This window comes from Xyrauchen texanus, chromosome 46 (genome assembly GCF_025860055.1).
Source record: "Xyrauchen texanus isolate HMW12.3.18 chromosome 46, RBS_HiC_50CHRs, whole genome shotgun sequence".
Classification (NCBI taxonomy): domain Eukaryota; kingdom Metazoa; phylum Chordata; class Actinopteri; order Cypriniformes; family Catostomidae; genus Xyrauchen; species Xyrauchen texanus.
Genome location: NC_068321.1, coordinates 10,420,248 through 10,444,681, shown reverse-complemented (window position 1 = coordinate 10,444,681; position 24,434 = coordinate 10,420,248). Strand labels below are relative to the sequence as shown.

Here is a 24,434-nt window from a genome sequence, read left to right as displayed (position 1 = left end):
GGCATTCGGGTCAAGCTTCACAGATTGACAATGCTAGCACCAAATGTACCTTGTCCGATTACAGCATTACACAAAGATACAAACAAGCAATACATCTCCTGTAAGACACACCAACAATCAAATCACAAAGCGCTCAGTGTCTGGTTAACAGCAGTTACTGAACTATGACGTCAAACTGGGGCTAATAGTGACATTGGACTAAACCCAACGGCCATATTCTAGGTACATTTATATAGCCAATAGCCTTTAGTTTACATCACAGCTGTGAACCAAGATTTGCTTCTTGCTATTGCTAGTCAGACGTAGGTGATATTAGGTGGAGGTACATTCTTATTCTAGAGGTAATTTGATTGGACAAAATCTTCAAAAACCGACGTATCCAGTGCAGGATGAGTTATTGATATTTTGGTCTGTTTTACCAGAGGAGAAAGACTGTGAATATTAAATTTAAATGACATTTTTGTCAGCTTTTCGAAGTTTACCAGCATGTACATCTAGGTGGACTAAAACACTAACACACATGGATTAAAAGCCACAAAACTCCAACTTTTGATTTCATGGGGTTTTTAAGGGAATATTTTTGTTGTAACAGTGTGGAATTATAGCAAAGAAAGTCTCAGGGAATAAGCCATTTATCCAATCACTGTTATTTGGGACAGTTTATTTCCTGGCTAGCCCTCAAATTTGACAAATGTAGAAAGTAAAGGCTGAAGCTCAAGCCTTCAGGCTGTAGTCTTGTTTAAATATCTGTCTGGGAAAGGGTAAAGTCAACAGAATTGGCCATGTTCTAGTGGCTTATTTATTAGCTTTAGGAATGTATTTTGGTTAATTTGGTTTGGGAATGTCATACCATTTACAGCATTCATAACATTCATACCTTTTGAATAGCGAAGTGTGGAGTGGCCAATGGAAGGTTTCATTAGTAGATTGGGTGAAAATCACTGAAACTTGAATATAAACTCACTGAGCACTTTCTTAGGAACCTTATGGTCCTAATAAAGTTCCCGACATGGTCTTCGGCTGTTGTAGACCATCCTCCTCAAGGTTCAACATGTTCTGAGATTCTATTCTGCTAACTGCAATTGTACAGAGTGGTTATCTGAGTTACCATAGCCTTTCTGTCAGCTCGAACCAGTCAGGCCATTCTCTGTTGAACTCTCTCATCAATAAGGTATTTCAGTCTTAGTTATTGTATTTTGATGATAGATTACAAAGACAATTCTTTCTTCTTTTTTGTTTTTTGGAATAACACGCCATTTAATTTTGAACAATAAGATCAGGAACATGAATGAACCAAGCAAATAGGGTAAATTTTCTCCTGACAACAAGATAGCTTTACAGAGACAGCTTTGAAAATTTGCTGGTGACTGTATAGCTGAGGAGTAACCACAATAAATAAATACAAACAACATTTTTGTCATCACCACCACCATGTGACAAATGGCCACTGAAAACATACAGCATGAAACATTACAGGTTGGGCTCTGTGGTTATCAGATGCCTCATGAATTCAAGAAGACTGCAAGGATAACGTCAGTCTTTGATCCAACTTCAGTCGCTATCACTCATTCTTGTCCTGTCCTCCCTTTCTCTCCATGCGATCCCCATCCTTATTCTTTAGCACTATCAGCAATCTGTCTTTGATCCTTCACAAAACACAACAGCTCTTCTGTCAATGTCACTTAGAGATATGAAAACCAATCTTAACACCAAAAAAATGTACTTGCTTGGAAATCATTACTGTCAAAAAAAAAAGGACGCCGGACTCAGAAAAATGGCCTGTTGCTGGGAGAGAGTGTGGAGGGGTGGAGAGAGAGCCCATTTCCTCCTCTAGGTGTCATTGAGAGGGTTCTGATTGGAGGGTGTAAGGGGAAGGGGCCAGGGAACCAATGGGTGAACAGCGTTTGGAGCTGGAAGGGGTCTGGGTCTAGGCCCTAACACCAGTGAAGCCTGCCAGGTTATGTCTACTCCACTGGAAGACAGGGTGATAGGTCAGTTTGGAGGTGAATCCATCCTTGACAGATGGAAAAAGCTTGTCCGGCCTTCTTCAAAGGACAACACCAGGATTGCTGATACAAAGTGCAGTGCAATGCTTTCAGATGTAGCTCTGACATAAAAAATATGCTTGTTATCAGTCATGGACTTGAAGGTCAACTCAAGGCTAACTACTTCCTCATAATAATTTTTGCTTTTTGCATCAGCCAACCTAAAGGTCATGTTTTCTGATGTGCACATATGAGTCATACATCTGACTTAGTCTACATTCAAATATTTTTATCCATACATTTGCTAAATTATCATATATTGCATTTGCTAACTTGATTACTTTTAAAATAAGTACTTGTGTACATAATAACAGCATTTCATATATATGATACACTTAGCACACTGATGACTGTTTGAAGTTAACCTTTTGCACATCTGCCACTGAGGGTCAAACCACCTGCATTTCCTCCAGGTAAAGCTATCTGTATGGCAGATGGGCGACACGTGGTGACAGTGTCACACTGATCTGGGCCCAGCTTCTTCTGGTAGAACCTTGTCATGCTCATTTTAAGAGAAACTGATCTCAAATCTGCCTAAACAGGCAGGCAGGACCTTTTATTCCTTATCCAAATCCCAGTGTTAAACGATAAGAAACATGATGAAACTAGTCACTGATCTGAACATAAAGCATGTTTGTAGGGTCCAGATTTTTGCCAATGGCATGTAAATTAAGACAAAGACCACGTCTCCAACCAGCGGACGATATTAACTTTTTTTGCATTTTAGCATTTGGCACACTGGAAGCATTAATTCTTTAGGGCAAGAATAGTATAAAAGGTTCTGCTGCCACCCAGCCACCAGCACCCAAGCACTGCGACTGCTGGGCAGGCTGTGCATCATAATTCCAGCTTCCTTAGCACCTGATGGTGAATGATTATCATGGATGGTTATCACTGAGGCCTCTCCGGCAGTGTACTGTCGTGCTGTGCAGGGGTTAGACACTCTGTGACATTCAAAGTCTCCTTCACGTAATGGAGTTGTCCCCTCACTGAGCTAATGGGAACGATCCATTTAACCTGTGGCAGAAACACACAGACGAGGAAGTTCCTAATGTGAAGCCAGTCCCGTGGGGGGTGCTGCTCAACTTTATCAACTCCCACCCTCCGGCTGCTGCCGGTCAGACCGCTTGATTCATTGACTGCTTCTTCACACTTATCCTCATTCACTGTTCAGTCTATGAAGACTGTGGAGGGGAGAGGACAGTGGCTCTCATACCCATACAAGGACATGGGCTGGTATAGACACCACCTGACAAGTGACAACTGAGTGGGGGAGCATGCCATAGATGGAGATGGGTGGGTTGCTTGAGGGTTCTGAACTTAATCTAGACCTAATTCTATGTTATAATCAAAGAGTTGATCATTGTTTTTTGCTAGGCATCGTAAAGTGGCAAGAACATTTGCTTTGCCTAGCTTATTCTTATAGTAAAACCTTGTCATTATAATTTTTAAGATAAATCAAAAACTAATCCCAAATTTATTTATTTTTATTTTACTTTGCATTATCTTTAGTAAAACATTGGTATAAAATTACAAGAACAGTTAATGACTCAACATCATTCTACTATGTAATCATACAATGGAACATACATTTTTGGTAGGCATGGTAAGAAGATAAGAACAGTTGCTGGACTCAATGTCATTCTGCAATATAATCAAAGAACGGACCATTGGTTTAGGTAGGCATCGACAAATGATAGGACAAGTTGCTAGACATAACATCATTCTATGCTATTCGAGAGTTGACCATTACATTTATGTAGGCATCGTAATTTTATGTAAATTTATGTAGGCATCGATGATTCAAACTGTTGCTCTACTCAATGTAATTTTATGATATAATCAAAGAGTGGCTCATTGGTTTCAGGTAGGCATCCCTAAATGAAGAGAACAGTTGCTTGGCTTAATGCCATTCTACATTATTCGAAGAGTGGTCCATTGGTTTTAGGTAGGCATTGTAAAATGGTAAGAACAGTTGCTGGAGTCAATATCAATATACAACATAATCGAAGAGTGGGCCATCGGTTTTAGGTAGGTTTTGTAAAATGAAAATAACAGTTGTCAATGTCAGTCTAGAATATTATAAACCTTTGGACCACAGTTATTTTTTATTTTATAATATTATAGTGCTAATTTGGCACACAACCACTTTGTACTTACGAGTCATGAGAGACAAGCCTTGTAACAGGATACAGTAGATTTTACAGGGGAATTGTTAAACTGTTAAAAACACAAGCCACACTTGACTTGAAAGATTTTCCTTCACTTATTTTTGTGTGTGGTACAGCATCAACAAAAGACATGATTATGCCTCTCCTCCCTCCAACAATAACCTTTCATGAATCATTCATCCTGACTTCTATATTACAGAAAACATTTTGGTCTCACAGACACAGATGTCTTAAATTGGTTGTAAAATAACAAGCGGTGCACATTCATTTGGAGATTACACTTACAGTACTTGAGCATATCTCCTTTGCTGGAATAATGTACAGTAAAGTCTTGTCTAAACATACAGTAATTTGCACTGTATGGATAACATCACCTTTCTTCAATAATCAAAGGGTTTACATTTCAAGGGTTTACATTTTTTACAAAATGTTCACATTTTTAAACAATGAAGTTTAGTCATCAAGTTAATCCAAATCTGTATGGCTTTCTTTCTTGCATGGAACTTAAAAAGATGTTGGGCAGAATGTTAAGGACAGACAACCTCAGTCCTATTCCCTTTTAATGTATAGAAAGGCAACATTCATATACACTGTGTATATACACACACATTTTAGTGTTTTGGATAAATGAGTAACAAATGCAGTAATATAGTGCTTGCATCCCTGTCGTTTGGCATAAATTATTCTAAAGTCAGGAAACGTATGTGCAATGGCCCATATGATTTTAGTAGGCTATGGTATCCTTCACATAGGTACAATAATGAATTGCATATACCATGCATTTTTATGCATACGTCGTACATAGAGTTATTCAGTCAGAATAGAGGACAGATCTCATCCAAGTTTTGTTCCATCAAAGTCATTCCGACATTCTCTTGCCCATTTTGCTCTGACACACTTAGCCTTATAATACTTCATAAACTTTCAAATGCAAAATGCAATGATTAAAAAAGCTTGATGATTTTCATCATCTCCCCTCCTAATATTCTAAAACACTTAAGGAACTCCATAGAGAGGCTTTGTGTCCTCCAGGGAGGTTCAAAAGAAAAATGACTTGTTCATCTCCAGGCGCTGTTATTTCTGGTCATTTCTAATTGGTTTTAACTAAAATCAAGCCACCATGGCTAGCTCCACAGGTTCCCACTGAACGATATGCCATCTGACATCTCCACAAATAGCAGATTTACATCCAAATTAGATTTAGAGGACATAGAAATTAGTCCTAGTCCTAGTGTCACAACGAAAATGAGAACAGGTCTAGAAACACAGTAAGCAAGAAGAGGAAAATATCTCAAAGGAAATAGGGATCTCAAACTACCAGCTCCTAAGCCAATATCAGCCTGCAAGATAGTTTCATATTGATCCTCAAGTGTTAATAGTTTATTATTAAATCCGACCCAAAAATCTATTTTCACTTTCTGCATTTTGGTAATTACATGGCCTCCAGGTAATTTAAGCTTGGGAACCCTGATCTAGAGGTCACAGACAATCTGAGAGTCAATTTAGATTCAAGAGGTTGAAGATCCAAAACTCCATGCTATCATCCAAAGAAAAGAACTGATTTATTAGGCTCAGGACTCTCCAGGTAAGTCCCTTATGTTTCCTGGTGGCTGGTGACTAATACATAGCAGCAAAGGGGATTGACGTTGGGCCAGGTAGGGCATATGAACAGCAGGCATGGCTGGCAGGCAGATTGGAAACTCTGACGGAATTTTAATTGTACCGCAGGGAGTCCGGACGATAAGCGGCATTATTATTGCTAAGATGCAGCACAACATAAGCTCATTCAGCCGAGTGCTTAAACAAACAATGATTACGGCAAAGCGGTCCCACAACACAGCACAACCATTACAGGCCCAGACACAGGAGTTGTTAGTGGCACTCATGTGAGAATAGAGTAACCAGCTGATTGCATGTAAATTCGGATAATGCATAGATATTCTTTAGAATGCTGACTCTACACTTGCTTTGCCAGATTCAAACTTACGAGGGTTTGGTGTTGTGCAGTAAAGTTAAACTCATGACCCTATTTAACAAAAAACAGTGCTGGAGCTCGTGCCACAGTTGGAATTCAGAATCTGCAAACCTCTCTCAGATCTGACTCACGTTTGTCCTGATTTGAGAACCAAATGACAACATACAGTAGCATTATAACGAAATGTAAAAGTCTTACTCCTAGTTACTTTCTAGTATAGTTTTGAAAAATACAATAAAAAAAAAAAAAAACAAATAACATCCAAAATAATGGGCAAATTATGTTAATGATTCCTTGTTCGAGATCTTGTTGGATGTTTAAGGTTCAAGAACAGAACCAGATTTTCGGACACAAAACCACCTATGGAACAGTTTTAGAATGAGCACTGTTAGAAAAGGGATGTCGGTTGAAAAGAGGTTTCTACTGTGCACAATATTAGTGTGTTTTTCCCACTCAGATGATCAGTTAGCAGTCACAACTGAAGGGCCGGTGGATCACTGTCCTCTCCCACACTCCACTGTTCCCATTCCACAGTAATCTGTCTGTGATCCCTGACTGAGCTCCATATGAAATCTGAGCCCACCATCATAAACAAAGCTCCTGGCTTCAATAGACCACCCTGAAAAACACAGTTGACCGTGGCCTTGGTGACACAAAATGTTCAACTAAAGTCACCAATGTTCGTAAAAAACGAAAAATCCTCGGTCTGTGCTAACACGTTTGGATATTTATCCTTTGCTAATATTTCCCATGCTAAGAAATAGATTCAATGTAGCACTGTCTTGCATAATACTCAGAAATGTTTACTTCACTATGAGAAGCTAAATTTGCCCTTGGGCAAATGCCAGGACGGGAAGTGTACAAGAGATAACAAAATAATTTAATGAAATTATTTATCTATTTATTTAACAAACCAAAGTCGTCTCCTTGGGCAGAGACTGGGCCTGCATTAAGCAACTGCTGACATGAGAGAGTAAGCAATCTTTCAGTGAGTGTGAGGAACATTGTGGTGTTGTGGTTTGTGGTTGAGCTAAGGATTTTGAGTTTTATGTCTTCTTCACCAGAATTCACACTCCTTACTGCTCATTAGATTGACTAAACAAAACAACAAACAAAAGGCATATTTACCATTTCGAAGAGCGAAGAGCTATTTCAGATTCCCATTCTTTTTGCAAACTAGCAAGCTCTGGGAAAGCATATGTAAGCTGTTAGATCACTATATTAGATTTCTTTTAGCTACAACATAGTCAGTCTTCTTACTTTCATATCAATTAAAGGGATAGTTGAGCCCAAAATACAAATTCTGTAGCAAAGTCATTGTATGTTATTTGAAGGCTTAGAATATACTGTAGCACTACTTTGGACTATTATACTGTATAATATATTTTGGACTTTGTCAAGATGTATTACTGGATCAACATATTTGTTGAGCAACAAGAGGATATTTAAATGATGACTGAATGGTGAATGGTGAACTATACATTAAAGCAAATTATTCTCAGTTATGCAGATAATATGCATTTTGAGCCAGCACAAGCATAGCAGAAAATAAATAATCTGGAAAAATGGTCATCATCCTGAAAAGTGATAATTTATGTATCAAAATGTGTTCGTTTCAGCAGTAGCACCCACTGATGTAGTGGAAATGATTTTGTTTGTCAGAACAAACTGTCCTTGCAGGGAAACCACAACAAGAAGTCACATGTTCTTCAATTGCATCCACAGACTGTCTAAACAGCCATTGGTTCTTGAGACTGCCAGAAAGTTTTGGAGCCCAGTCTTCCCTGCTGAAGAAAAGAGACCAAACCAGATGATTTGCTAGTCTCTGGTGATGGTTTAGGCTGATCCATCTTGGCGAAGTAGGTGTTCAGGTAGTTTTTCTGGTCGGCATGTTAGTCTCCCAGCCTGAAAAGGCTCCAAATCCCTTTAAAACCATAAAACAGACCAGCCAGGCCAGAATTGGAGACCAGCTAAGACCACCTTAGGCTGGTTTAATTAGTTTGGTCAGCATGGTTTATGAATCATAAAGAAGACAAGAAATTTAATCCCAAAGTCCTGGGTATCTGAACTGCTGTTGATTCATCTCAAAATGTCAAAGTGCAAAAGCCAAAATAAAGAAAGAAAGTAAAAACAGCACATGTATCAATTTAATTTTTGAATGCGCCAGTGTGGACTGCAGCTGAAGCACTTGCATATCTTCTCTTTCATCTTTCAAGCTACTGAGTGTGTGAACTCTGAAGCTAACGTCATCCTGAGGAGAATGGGTCGTCGTACTTTCCAAGGCCAACCACATCTAAAGCTGTGTGTCTAACACGCTTCCTTGAGCATTTCACTTGAAATGCTCGCACTTTAATTTCACTTTTTTTTTCGCCCATCCACATCCTCTCACGCTTTCTGCTCTTCCTCCCTCAGAGACCTTTCCAATGTTGAAGCAGACAGAATTTTAAGATAGTGGGTTGAGTGCAAATGAATTAAACATCCTTTATTATCCCGGTCGGTCACTCTGTCTAGTCCGCCACTAGTGTGTTTGAGTAAAGTGGCAAGCAAATACAATTCCCGCTATCCAAAGGGACATTCAAAAGTTGTTGCCATGATGCTAGGGTGTTGTTGTTATGTGGTTGCTAGTGTTGTGGGTGTTTTCCAGGGTGTTAGTATGCAGATTCTAAGTTTGTTTTGTGTGTGTGTGTGCGTTTACTGTGTTGCTATGTGGTTGCTATTACATTTTGGGTGGTTGCAAGGATGTTTTTAAGTTCTTTTGAATGTTATTAAGAGTGTGTCTATGCTGTTTGTAAAAATATGCAAATTTATGGAGCTGGAAGCAAGAAATGGAAAACCCGGAGTGGAGTTGAAGTGGAGTGGTTAGAGAATTGTTTTGTGAGAGGAGGGGAAATTGCTGTCACACCACTCCACTCACATACAGCATGCTTTCATTCCGGTCTAAGCTCACTGAATTGGGGAAACGTAATGGTGAATCCAGGAGAACGACTAGAGAGAGTCAGCTCTGTCCACATCCTGCACCGGCCAATAAAGCTAATTGCCCCGGCAAACCTCTCAGGTAATAAAGCCCCCTATTAGATGAATTACATGTCTGTCAATACTCTAATTAATGTCACAGGATCACTGCATATCCCCGGTCCAGGAGCAGGGAGGGAATATCAGAGGATCTCTCAAGATGTTTGCAAGCGTACACGGAGGGAAAGGCAGGAGGAATTCACTCACAACTACTGTATATGGCTGCAGTCATGCCTAGCACTTCTGCATTCTGCATCTATCTTTCATGTTTTTCATAATTAAAACCTGAGAGCACGGCCAGCTTTCTTCCCAGTGTGCTGTGAAGATCAAAGGGTCTCTTGTTACAGAGGAGAGTCAATCAGAGTAGTCACTTTCCAGCCAACGGGGTTATGTCTTAATGCTTCAATATCCTGCAATTATTTGGGCATATGTGATGTGGGGGGGCAATGAGGTTGATGGCGATTGCCCAATTCATAAACTTGATCTCCTCTCTAAAAGAATACTGTATGACTGGAACAAGCAACATCCATCTTAAACATCCAAGAAAGACACTGAATGGACAAATGAATGTATGAATGAATGACACATTTTCTCCAGAAAATGGGTGGTGCACTTTAACAATGCTTGGGTGTTTGGGGTGGTTGCTAATTGTAGAGTCTCTATGATATTCTGATCCCGAAATATGGCTAGGGTCCTTTCTTAAGTGTAATTCTATGTTTTTTGTATGTGTTTATTCATCCGCCAGATGAAAAAAGAGCATCAAATATAATAGCACACTGCTCCTAAACAAGCCCTAATTATCTAAAGTGTAATTTATGTTTGTAGCCCTTATCATAATACTTAAGGTTAGGGGTTTGTTTAAATAACAAACCCTACATATGCACAGTAATAATAGTGTTGCTTGCATTAGCCAAGACTCACTAATCAAAAAATGTATTTATTATAATAAATATATTTCCTAATATATGGTAATCTATGTTCCCAACCCCCCCAAAAGAACAATGAGGTTGAGGAAACACAAGGGCACTAAAATATAGAGTCTCCCCATCAGAGAAATGGGGCCATTAATACATTAATTTGTCCAATTGACTCAAAAGAAGCATAAGCCTTTGGGGCTTTCTGAATGAAAGCGTTTGCAGAATAAATCTAACCTTCTCTTCTGATGATGACACAAATTCATTCCCACCTCAGGAAATAAGCCTTGGCATTGCTCTAAAACTCAAATTTGTGTTCTGAATATATGACTAGTATTTACTCAGTGAAAGTCAACTCTCAAGCATCCACATTTTCTAGACCTATGGCTGTTTTGTGATTTTGTTAAACAGTAACAAAATCTCAAGACTATCGGAGTCATCTATATGCTATAGCAGGGGTGGCCAACCAGTCAGAGACCAAGAGCCAAATGTTTTAATCTGTTACCGCAAAGAGCCACATCACACACATGGGCACACATGAACATCAACCCATCCCTTCCTCTCTCACACACACACACACACACACACATGTTGTGTTTCCATGTTTTATGGGGACTTTCCATAGACATAATGGTTTTTATACTGTACAAACTTTATATTCTATCCCCTAAACCTAACCCTACCCCTAAACCTAACCCTCACAGAAAACTTTCTGCATTTTTACATTTTCAAAAAACATAATTTAGTATGATTTTTAAGCTGTTTTCCTCATGGGGACCGACAAAATGTCCCCACAAGGTCAAAAATTTCGGGTTTTACTATCCTTATGGGGACATTTGGTGCCCACAAAGTGATAAATCACTCACACACACACACACTACACACACACACACACACACACACACACACACACACACACACACACACACACACACACACACACACATATTTATTGTAAATGACACACACACATACACACACACACACACACAGACACAGACCTCTGCTCAGACAGATTTATTGTAAATGAAACACACACCAACATGATAATAGCAGAAATTTACTCCTACTCTACTACAACCACAGGCCAGTCATTTTCAAAAATGAGCATTGTGATCACTGTCTCACACACACAAACTCTCAGTTCAACCAAAACTAAAATACATTTTAAAAAAATAATAAAATAAAATTATTTACTACGGCTTTTTTCTTTTACTATGCATGTTGCTTAGTGGGACTTCTGGCATTTCTTGCCTTGAACAATCCTCCTCAAATCTGGATTATATTCTGTGGTTGCCACTCGAAGCAATTCTTTCACATGGGTGTCAGTCAGAACAGATCGATGCTTTGATTTCACGTGTTTCAGGGTAGAAAATACAGACTCGCAGACATATGTTGACCCAAACATTGACAGTATCTTAAGCGCAGCCCGTTTGACATTGGGGTATTTTTCCATTGGCACTCTTTTCCAGAACTCAACGGTCCCTTCCATTAAAGCAGGTTTCAGTTGATCCTCCTCACAAAGATCGATCATCTCTAACTCAGCCGCAGCCTCATCTGTGACTAGCGGGGCTTTCAAACAGTCCGTCTCGGCATTAAATGGGTCGACGAGGAACGTAATCTGTGATCTTTTCAGTTGTAGATCACGGAACCGGTCCAAAAGCTTTCTTGCAAGTTTTCAACTAGTGTAGCATATTTGTTTCTTTGGTTATTCAGGGCGGCGCTGGTGGCTTTTAGCAGAGTGGGAAAATGCGTTAAATCTCCCTTTTGAATATGCGCCTTGAACAGCTTCAGTTTGTTGACAAACGCAAACACACTTTGAACCAGGTCAGGCAGCATTTTTAACTTACCCTGCAAGGTCAGGTTCAGTCTGTCCAAGTGACACAGCATGTCGACCAAAAAGGCCAGATCCATAATCCACTCGAGGTCCGAGAGCTCGGGATAGTTCTTGTCCTTCTCTTCCATGAACAGTTTCACAGCATCCAAAAGCTGAAAGAAGCGAGCGAGTACCTTGCCTTTTGACAGCCACCTCACAGTGCAGTGCAGTGCAGTGGCAAGTCACCTGGAAGCCCTTGGTCCAGCTCAGCGATGAGATTCTTGAATTGCCGGTGGTTCAGCGCATGTGTGCGGATGTAGTTTACGATTTCCATCACAGGCTTCATGACGTTGTCTAAATTCAATGATTTAGAAACGAGTTGCTCCCTGTGGATGATGCAGTGGAAATTCCAAAAGTCGGGAAATGTTTGGTCAGCTTTGCACAGCCCCACAAGTCCGTTCACAGATCCGATCATTGCTGGCGCTCCATCCGTGGCTATTGCTGTTAGTTTTGGAATGGGCAGATTTGCTTTCACAAATGCAGCCATCATTGTTGCTTTTACATCTATGCCACGGGATCTGTCTTTTAATGGCACAATATCAAGGAGTTCTTCTTTGATCAAACAATCGTTTGACACAGACCTTGCAAATATTGCCAACTGAGGCTTGTCTTGTATGTCACAACTCTCATCCAATGCGACACTAAAATACTCGCAAGCTTGAAGGTCAGAGTGTAACTGTGATTCAATAGCTGTGTTAATGTCCGATATTCTGTGTTCAACAGTGTGGCGGGACAGTTGGACGTCTGATTCCATTCGTTTTAGTTTGTCGTTTTCAGGAGACAAGATTTCAACAACATCACCGAGGCATTTTTTGATGAACTCCCCTTCATTGTACGGCTTTTTAGCCCGTGCAATGTTCCAAGCCAGTTGATATGATGCAAGCGTTACAGTCTCTGAGTGCTTCGTAATTTTTTGGAAAAACTGTATCTGCTTTTCTGCCTGACTTTTCAAAGTGACCAACTTGTGCTTACGAAGTTCACTCCCTTTTGGGAATTCCTGGTCGATGTTAGCATGGAGTGAGCTGAAGTGGCGCTGAAGATTTGAAGCTTTGAAATGCGCTAATGACACCTGACATATAAGGCAGAATGGCTTGCCATTACGTTCAACAAAAAATATAAACTCTCCCACTCTGTTAAAAACGTCCTGTGTTCATCTTCATATTTTCGTTTTGCTGTGCATTTTTTCCCTGCCATTTTCAGAGCGAACTTGACACAAATTGTTTACTCAAATGATCTTGCTCCTACTGGGAAACTGAGGTATTTTCATCCCACGCACAAGCAATTTTGACGAAAATAGTACCGTATCTCAAGCGAAGTGATGAAAAAAAATAAATAAAATAATTGATATGAACGTAGGCTAAGAGCTGCATGAAACCGGGCAAAGAGCCACATGCGGCTCGGGAGCCGCGGGTTGGCCAGGCCTGTGCTATAGTGTACTCCTAAACATTGACGAAATACAGATTTAGCAGACATTCACATTCAAAATGACTAGCAAGTAGCAAATCATGGGTCATGGATGTGCCATTAACTAAAAGGCCATTGGCTACATTTACACAAATCGAGAGTTCATGGCAAACTTGCGGCAAATTGTCCTTTGTTGCCAAAGATTTTCTGTAGGTTCACCACTGCCGGTGAATTTCTGGCAAACATTTGGTGTGAATAACAAGCTGCTTTGCAAAATAATGATGCATTCTAGAGAGCATTTTCTTTGGACAACATTTTTATACGCCAGTGTTTATGTGTGCTGAAAGTTATTGGGCTCTATTTTCATAAGTGTGCAAAGCACAGTACTACGTGCTAAGACTGCGGGCAACATCTTAACCAATTTTCGTGAAAGTGCTAATTCTAAACATAATTTTCATGCCAGCGCAAAGTGCAAATTAGCATGGGTGGGAGTGTTTGCACTACCGTGGGTGTATGCGTGCAAACTGTGGGTGTATTGTATGTTAATGAAGTGGCGCAAAATGCATTTTGCCTGAGAAATAGGTCATTGCGCTAAGACGTTTCAAAAGCAGGTCTTATCTCAGCGCAAAGTCTAAAGTAAGTTCCTGCATTAGCAGTTTATATATTCCACCAGCAGATAGTAACAAAGTCCATGTCCAAACTTTGAAAATATTGTGAAACATGAAATGATGTGCCTGACAATAGACGTTTTATGAAACCACAAATGATTAGATTTGTGTCAAACTATTTATAGGTTGTGAATTATTATTATTGTTATATTTATATTTTATGAAATGTTTGAATTTGGTATGATATTTTGACCACTTCATTTTTTAGTTATATTTTCCTTTAGTTTGAAGTGTAATTTAAATTTAGAAATATTTCTGGTTAAATGTTTTTCCAATAAATTAATAAAATTTTTCAAAATCAAAATCCACTAGTAGAAATGAAGTACATGCCGATACAATAACTGTTAATACAAGCCATGATTTGTGTGTCCGTAAATGATTAATGATACATTCTGTATAATTTAATGGAGCGTAAATCCAAATGCTGACGAAAACAACATTTGCCATGCTTATAAAAGGAGTGTGTCACTGTCAAAGAAATATGCCAGACATTCAACAAGGATGCAGATAATGCATAAAAGAGGTAAATCCATATTCCTATTCTTCTAATCCACTTCATTTACACTACCAACTTCATGTGCTGACAGAGAATGGACTATATAATAGGACGCAGATGATGGAATAACCGGAGAAGAACCTCACAATTAAATTGGACTTGACCCAACCCATTAGTGCTCTGCATGCATTATATCGCCAAACCCACTTGTGCCTAGACTTACCACATACTTCATGGCCATGCCCACTGAATTTGATGCTTTATTGACTTAAGGAATAGTGCTGTGCCTAGCGCTAGTGCTTTAAAACTAGGGCCCATTGACTAAAAGCCACAAAATTCCAATTTGAATTTGAATGATGTGTTAAAATCTTTGATAGAAAGATATTATGCAAATTCTATTACCTACAGTATGTGTTACGCACAAGATTCCAAGCGATAAAACTGTGTCTTTCTGTGGCACAGAGCTTGCAAAACAAACCCAATATGCGTAATCTAGTTTTCTTTTTCCCAGCTCAGTGGGTCCCGAATCTTGTTAATGTTTTATCATGAACTTTAGCTCACTATGGTACTTTAGGAGGGTGTCTGCATGGCTGATGTCATCTTTTATACGTGTTATTTTATTATATTTTTTTTCTCATAGGTAAGCAGGCTGCTATTTACATTCATACACCAACCTAGGCCTAATGAAAGCGATTGACAAGCACCTTTTCTTTCCAGTGTTGAACCATTTCCTATTGAAAAAATAAGTTTATGCTAAGATTTAGTTACATCTAATCCATGACCCATGATTTGCTATTTGCTAGTCTGTGGCAGGGAGGGTTCGGGGGAGGGGCATTCTCAATCTAGCATGCATTTGATTGGACAACAATCTGTGTAGTGCAAGTAGAGTTACCAATATTTTTGGTTCACTTTCTCGCAAGAAAAAGACAGTGAATTTTAAATGTATATATCCACTGAAGGGTAATTTAGTCAACTCTGACTTCATTCACTAGCATGCAGATACCTTCAAAGCTAAAAAACTCAAATGGACTAAATCACTTACACATTTTGAATAGCAGTGCACAGCCATGGTTTGAAAATGCTTACAATGAAGATTTCAAATATGTGGCGACCTCCAGCATGTAAGAAAATAAGAGGTTAACCACAGGACATAGCCATAGAGCGATCCATACGTTTTCCACAACACATAAAGTAAGTAGCCTTGCAGTCCAGTAATTATTAATGACAAAAGTCTATAAGCATTCTATTATGTGCAAGCAGCTGTCATAAACATCTTAATTAATTTACAAAGCAAGCGGCTGGGGAATTACGACAATATGAAAATCTGCTTCCCTCTGTCGCTCCATAGCACTGGAACAGATCGGGCTTTTAAATTTTTAAACACGTCTTTCATGTTCTCCAGAGCACAAAACAGCCTTTGAACAGTCAAGCTTGTTAGGAGACGCACCTAGCAATGCCACTAACTTTTGGATTGTCCCATGGTCATTTTTCCATGAACCTGTGATGAGGCTTTTGAGTTCTGGCTCAATGTGTAAGGTCTCTCTATTTGGCCTTTGGTATAGTGCCAGCTTCCCTATGCCACTAAATACTTTCTAAAGCTTAATTCATCCAATCCATTGTGCTTTCATTTGTAATTTCCTTTTAATGAATGGCACTCTTTGTGTGTATTATTGTACAACATTATACTTCATAAGATCTAATAAGCTCTAATTGTTGGTACAGGTTTGTATTGTTACACTCCATCAGTGACTCAGAAAACAACAAATGAAAGACAAAAAAATCGAAATATAAAAGAGGACATTTAATCCTTAAAAACAACAGCTGTCATGGATACGATTGCATAAGAACGCCCTCTCTGGAGAAAAAGAGAGAGAAGCAGGGGCTGTGTGGCCCCTGGGGACAGGGACCGAGGTGGCACAACCACATTGTCGCACTACGGACTCTCAAATGTATTCCAAATTTTCATCTTACCACAAACAAGAATTTTAAGCAGAATTCGAATTATTGTAACCAAGCACCTATATTAACTGAAAAGTGTCACAGCATGTCAATGTCAGGCAAACCAAAGAAGTTCTATGTAGTTTAATGTACTGTATGTACAGAATATTTTTTTTTTTAAAAATTGGACAGATATTTACTTTTAAAGCCGCACATAACGGACAAAGTTCTAAATCCTTGATTTAGCTAAATTGATTGACAGGCGAGTAGGCCTTCATTGTTGTCTGGGATGCATCAAGTAAGGAATAATTGATGCAGGGCCATTGAATTATTGAAAAATAATGCTCACCACAAGGTGGTAATGTAGCCACCATGTGCGGCGGAGTCAATTATTCCGCTTATACAAAAGTTACCACACCTTAAGACATCGTTCAGGATTTTATATCAAGACATTTTCTGGTTTTTGTCCATAAAATGCTCAAGTGAGTGGAACTACTTTCTTCCTCCATGGATTCAGCGTCTAGCTTTGATACAGCCCGAGACTACATTGCGAGTTCGAAACTGTCACTTTAGATCTAGCAACAAATGATGTGCTGCTTTGTGTGTGAGTGAGAGAAACAGAGAAATTGTGTGTGGAATTAACTGTGTTTGATGTGGCTCTCATCAGCAATAAGATTGCTTCAAATTGTCAAGATGTAAGTTTAAGTATACTTCTCAGCACCATTCTTGTGTTAAGCTTTTCCATTGCTAAACAACAGTTTTCACCCCCAAAGAGTCGTGGGTGTACTGACTTTGATCCTGTATATGTGTGTGTGAGAGCGAAAGAGAGGGGAAGGGGGAGTGTGAAGGTGAAGGTGCTTTCCACTATGGGAGGCTGATTAGAGCGAAATACATTGAAACACTTGCACATATTAAAAGTCATTTCAGATAATATAGAAACTGTTGTATTGCTCAAGTCTCAGGGGTGCAGCTGTTTGTTGGTCATGACTCGAGTCTCTCTGTGTGTGTGTGAGTGTGTGTATGTGTGTGTGCGTGTGTGTGTGTGTGTGTGTGTGATTGCATTATTGCCAGGACCTAAATTGGGGAGGTGAATTTAAGAATGGCATTACCCCACCTATGATTCAAAAACTAAATGCATGATTGACAGATCGTTAGTCTAATCCATTCCATTTCATACAATTTTTTCCTTCCCAATTTTATGGCATAAGTATCTGCAACGTATATTATGGTTATCCCACCTCCAAAATCCCAATGAAACTTCTGTTTACTGTCACAAACTGATCCTTAGGGGAGAGGGGGGGTTGCATTTCCCTACAAATGATTCTAGTTTCTAATATTACATAAAATTCCCATTCCAAAAATGTGTCAATGTAGATATTTATACAGAGATTGCTTCAATAAGCCTGCTTATTTATATGCCGCAGCTACATTCGTCTTGATGTCTGACATCAGGGTAAAGCAAAATCAAAAGCAAACAAAATGAAAAAATAGAAAATAAAATGCCTCAGTGCGAATACTCCAGAAAGGTCACCTCCTTTCCAGCCTTACAGCTCTGCAGCCTCATTCCATAATCATCTGATGTAATGAAGACAGAACTGTGTGGCATCTTCCTTCCTGTGTGACCAAGATGGTATCTCCCACTCCACTGTATGCGGTGGGGGAAGGAGGGTGCTTTTTTTCTCCGTTTTATGGGGAAAGCCTGTCAAAACGGATCAGCATCGCTGACATGGCACAGTAACACACTGACCCACAACCCGCCGGAGGAGAACACATGTGTTGCTGTGCAAGAAGAATAAAAAATAAATTAATAATAGTAATAGGAAAAAGAAGCTATTGATTTATGTAAGAGCGTTAGTCATTGCACATTGGCAGAGTGTTGTAGGGGCTCTTTAATTATTTCTCAGAAGCCAGACGAAATCAGTGTGGCGTAAAGAGACTACATCGATTTCATTGGCGCTCTACAGCAAAGTACTAGAGAAAAGAAGGAAAGTGTTTTTGTCTTATAACTGAGCTCTGAAACTAAGGGCCACCCAAACAAATAGCCAGGGATCCTATGACGGAAATGGACTCAAGAGCCAAGTTATGCCAGTTAAGGAAGCTGAAGTTGGAATAGAGAAATACACTGTATCAACTGGGGATTGGATAGCAAATGATTGAAAATGTGTGATGGTGCCATGCACAGTAGTGAGCATCAGTGGCGTAACCAACATAGACATTGAAGGGGGCATGTCCCCCACAATTTTCAGAAGAATTGTCAACCAAAATTGTTTTTTTAATGGCCAATTCTCCAATTATCTTGATTCCATTCCTATTCCTTTTTACCAAAAGTTTCCTGTCACTCTCTACTGCCTCTGTATTGGTGTTCAAAAGCTCCCTCCAAAAAACAGCAACCAACATAGTCGGCTTGGATTGTAAACAAAGTGGGGCATCTTAACTTTAGAGCACTGTTCTTTACCGAAAATGCCAAACACAAGAGTCACAGAAAGTGGCTAACACCTCTTTATCTGATTGATCTTTGGAGGATGAGTTGCAAACGCAGTTGTGGTTCACTGTGGGTTGCGTATGTTCTTTTGGGGGCACTAAAATTAGCTCCCCTTGTATTTCCTGTCCGCAAAACTAGCTAGTTTAAAAAAAGACAACAAACAAACAGCAAAACATCTTTCAAATGGATACAAAACGGTACTTGTAAAACAAGTGGGTGCACTCATTAACACGTTAAATGGCCTTCAAGGTCTTTCATTCGGATCTATATAAAGACCATGAGAAAGAAAATAACATACTAGTCCTCGCTGGCTTGCAGCTGTCAGTTGCTTCCATAAACATAAAGTAGCAACACACTTGAGCACTTAACCGTGAATCAAGCATAAACTCATTCACCCTGGAGAGTGCTTCAACGTTGCATGCATACATACATACATTCATGCATGCGTTTGCCATGTCTAGCCAGACAAGTGGTAGAAACCCCTGTTAAAAATGCATTGTAATGGAAAGGGGAGCTCAACTGAGAGCTAGACTAATGTGAATGCATCTCAGTTTGCTCTTTCCACGGCAATTGTGGCACTTCCATAATTTACAAGCAAGGTGCGGTGGTGGAGGGAAAGGCCTGGGGAGTGGGATTAGTGAGCTCCCGGCCAATCAGCTTTGGCCATGTGCACAGAAAAACAGCTTTGCAGCCAGTAGGGATGACTTGTCTAGTCCAACACAAATAAAACTCTATTAGAAATTTAAAATCTTTAAAGCACTGCTGCTAAAGCCTCACACATCAAGACAGACGTCTTCAATAGATTATATATTGTGTATATGCATCTTTAATATGTGCTTTCAGTTACAAGTATGTCTGTTGTAGCAGGGGCGTGGTCACGCGCCCGTCTGGAGAGAGAGAAAGCAGTAAGTACGCTTACACCTGAGCTAAATTATGTTTAACACCTGTCTCTAATTCCAGTGAGCTTGGGGAGAGTGGTATATAAACAGCCACGCCACCGCCAGAAGAGAGGGAGAGTCTGGCATGAGAGTCTCATGGTGAAGTTGTTGCGTTCTCGATGCTAAAGAGTTATGATAAAGTCTTTGTGATGATTAAGAGACTGTGACTAGGAGCCTGTGAGGCTAAAGAGTTTATGAAGCTGAAGATGTTACTGTGCCAGTTGTGACCGTGTTACCCCTAAGTTTGTGATTAAAAAGCTCACCTGAGGCCTGAACCTTCCTGTCCCAGTGACCTCCTTTCCTTACAATGTCTTTTTGTGTTTGACAGATTGAATGAAACCTCTTCAAAGATACATAGAGAGAAATTGCTAAATAATTTCTAGTCCTTCAATGTGCACAGTTAAAGCAGTTTTATACACTAACCTGCAAACACATCACTTTCAGCAGAGTCCTGAAGAACACGTGAGCAGTAAATTTCACAGAAGCACCACAATATGTTGTGGTTGCTTAAGTTAATGCGTTTATTATATCACATTTGCTTTTTAAGACACGGATGGTTAGGTTTAGGTTTAGGGTAGGAAGGTAGGTTTTGTTGATTTAAAACATCATAGAGCATTCACTTTAAATATCCCAACTGAGTGCCACAGTGTGGAAATTTCAACTCAAAACTGACACAAGATGTTTAAAGACCCACATAATATAATTTTGCAAAAATGTCACCACAGTAACATATTTTTTAAGAAATCTGGCTGAATTACATAGTTTCACACATCCCTAGTGCACCCAATTCCAAGACATAAAATTGCTTGGCTATGGACGGCATCAAGTAATGACCAAAACAGATGAAACAATGGCTTCCTCTCTGTCATTTTACCATGGACTATCCTTGTAGATAGAGATGGAATAGTCTCAGCACTTTAGAGTTCTACCGCTTTAGACCAGTGGCATTGTTACTTATTCATCAGCTAAGCTCAGCTAAACTCCAACACTGCCGCACTGAGCGTCTTTATATATACACTGTACCTACACTACAGAGACATAAGCCACTTTTTACCACATTGCTTTGATAAAAAAGCATATTACCAGCTTTCTTACCAAAGGTAAATGCAACAGAGGCATATCTAACAGTCTGTGATAAACAGCTTGCTCACTAAGCAGCTTATCTAGGGTGGGTGTGTTTTTAATCTAGTTATTAATGCCGTAAATTAGCTTGTATAATTGAATGTTGATATAACATCACATCCTTCCCAAAAGAATTACTATTGGACTGCTTATAATAATATCTTATTTCCCAGATTAATTTAATTGAACTTGAGAATAATTCCATCACTCGGTTAATTCTGGATACAAGAGGGATGGTGCGTATCTTTGATAAGGGGTCTTTGTTTGGTAATAGAAGCACCAGTCATTTGGTACATGTTAAAGACAAGTGTGCATTGCAAGACAGAGGGTCATCATTTTAAGGATCCAAATACTTTTGTTTTCTGTTGCATTGTTGCACACTTTATATAAATAATTGCAGTCTAGGTGTCAATTAGAAGAATAATCCACTGCTACAGTTGACTGATGATTTGCAGTTATTTCAGGACTGATTTGCAGAGAACAGGAGAAATCTGGATGTTTGAAACCTGTTTGAAATTTGACGTAGTGTCTTGAGACAAGTCACAACATTTTGCAGACTCGAATAATGTTGTTGTTGATGGCAATTTGCTGCGAACTGGTTATGATCTGGGGCTTTATACTGCAGGCTTAAAGGTGATGTGACATTTTTTTTAAATGTTTTTCTCCGATCCAACCAATAGCATGTGTTGGCGGTGGGATATCTGTTTGCTGACTAATGGAATACAGGGAGATTATTTTGGATAACTATTTTTGCAGTTCCATTCAGTCTCACTAAAGGTCTAGAGATTACACACTTTTCTTTTAATACACAAACTTCTGTCTTGTAGTGTGTGCATGGCTTCAACAGTACCTGATTGTAAATTGTAAGAACAAATTGTGTTTTTTCTTTATTTCATCTACAGCTATATAAACTTGCCAACCAAACATCCCTTGCCCATTATATGATGGTACACAAGTAAGAATGCAACCCCGTATCAAAACGTTTCTAAAAGGAACCATTTCAAAGGTGTATATCAAAAAATAAACTGGAGACTTCACTTTTGTGGCCGGTTCTGACATCTCACAGTTGGGGTGTCAGAACATAGAGAAAACGCATTGAAGGTATCAAAATGTTTTCTTAAAGCAGGAAGGAACAAACCAGTGGAGACAGTAAAATGGACAGTAAATCTCTAGAGTGCTTCCCCCCTCGGGCTAATGCCTGTTTTTGTTGGTGAGGGTAATATAGATGAAAAATGCAACATAGCACATATTCTACGTGGACGCAAAGACAATAGCCTGTCATTATGTATATTTTAGAAGAGGTTACTGAATCGAAATAATTATAAAAATGACTAAAAATTAATTTGTTTCATGATCTGGAAGCTATTTAAGGATGTACAGTCATTGTCGTTTCAGAAACTACATTGCAAATACGGTGGGTCCTACAAGTCTGAGAACAGAAGTAAAATTTAGTTAAGAAAAATTAAGGTAAATATAACTTGTGAGCCATTTTTTTTATGTATTAATTCATTAATTGTGTGTATTTAGGGTACATACAATATTAGCTATGAAATTGGTCCCAATAATAGAGCAGAATATTAAATATTTCTTGTTCATTTTACATCATAAAATTTCTTTGTTTATATTTGTCAAAATCACACACTTTCTGTTTATTTTCAGGTTAAATCAGCTATTAAATACCAGATTTATGTGATTTCCAAATGTTTGACTTTAATCGTTTATATTCAGTACACTTTTTGGACACTCATATCACACAATGAAAATTAGTTTCTTTGAAATACCATTAAACTGAAGGCTTTACTCAAATACTTTGTGTTGCGAAAACCTAAATGAATTGAGTAAACTAACTAAAATTTGATCTGACCAAATAACTCCATTGCAACTTTCAACAACAAAGCCATACAGTACATTACGCATATTGTATATAACCTTTTGTACTGATTAACAAGTATGGCGCTACTGAGAGTTTACATTATACTGATAATCCCTCAGTATTAGCTTCATGAGAAAAATCAATACACACTGATTTTTCAATGGTAAAGTACCCAACCTCCAAAGCATTAGCTCTTCTCCACAATGGTAACCTTTGTAATGTATCTAAAAAAATGTATCTAACAGAAACATCTATAAATCCCAACATTAAAGAACATTAAACACTTACAAGTATCCTACTTGTTTGATTTTATGTAGAAATACATTGAAATAACACTTAATTTTAAAATGTACTCTACCAATCAAGTCAAATCAATCAAAGTATTCAGCAATGCATTGATGCAACAAATATGATTCACATAGTCCCAACACAATTGGATTAAGTGAACATACTCTAAATGGATTGCACACAATGAAATAAAGTTTTGACAAAATGCTAAAGAACTGTGTAGCATTAGTTCATTTTAAATAAGTGAATTGAGCAAGCAGTAAAAAACAAGTTGAATGAACATCATCCGTTAGAAGAGTGAATCCATTTCATAGCAATGTGATCAAATCACTTTTTGATGACTGTGTTGATTATCACTTGAACTTAACACAATATAATTATGTTCTCTTGTCAAACATAAATGTTTTAAGTTGATTTCAAATGTACTGGTTTAGTAAGTTCAATAGAGCTGCGTTCTCTTTTTTTAGTGTCCTTCCACCAGCTCTGTGATGTGAAAGATTTTGATATTCTTAGGCAGTTTTTTGTGAAGAGATGGAAAAACAAATGGGGAAAAAGGAAGAGGAAAAGACGATGAAAAGGAGGTGGAAGAAAAGAAAGACAAGAAAATAAATGGTGTATATGCCAAATCGGGTCTGATTAATTTATTGACTCCAAATGCTTCTGTTGACTCAAAATGCATTTTCGTTGAGATGCAAAAACCATCTGAGACAAAAGTGATTAATTTCATAACCGATGAAAACACGAAAAGGCAATCTCGAACATGGGAGAATGATTATGTCATAAAATCTAAATAAATAAATAAAAACATAACACAGAAAATACATTTTCAAAAGAAAATTGCATGGAAACAAATGTGACCATATTATCTGGAGGATTCTTTTTTCCACCCTTCCTCCACTTCTCCTCTCCCCAGTCTTTAGAAAAGAGAAATTTATTTCTGCCTTCATCTCTAAATTGGATGCAATTTATTGCCTCTCTAAAGCTCATTTTTCACCGGCTGTGGCAGCCAATGTGTATCTGCCTCCTCAGTGTGGCCTCGGGTGCTAATATGCAGAAAGTGGCCGCGGGGAGACGCAACTCGGTGAAGGGGAGAGGAGAGGAAAGTTGGGGGACACAGTCCAAGAATCAATCCATGATCAGAGAGAGAAAGATGAGTGTGTTTGGGCACCATGTGATGTCTGAAGGGGCGAGAAAAGGTTATGGGTGTTTCTTCAACTACAGTATCAACACTT

General features: G+C 38.8%; 1 protein-coding gene across 1 annotated transcript in view; it reads right to left on the bottom strand.

Annotated features, from left to right (window-relative positions):
• The window catches only part of roraa (RAR-related orphan receptor A, paralog a), a 403,803-nt gene that overhangs the window by 135,946 nt on the left and 243,423 nt on the right, over positions 1–24,434 (bottom strand). The gene's annotated exons all lie outside the window — the stretch shown is intronic.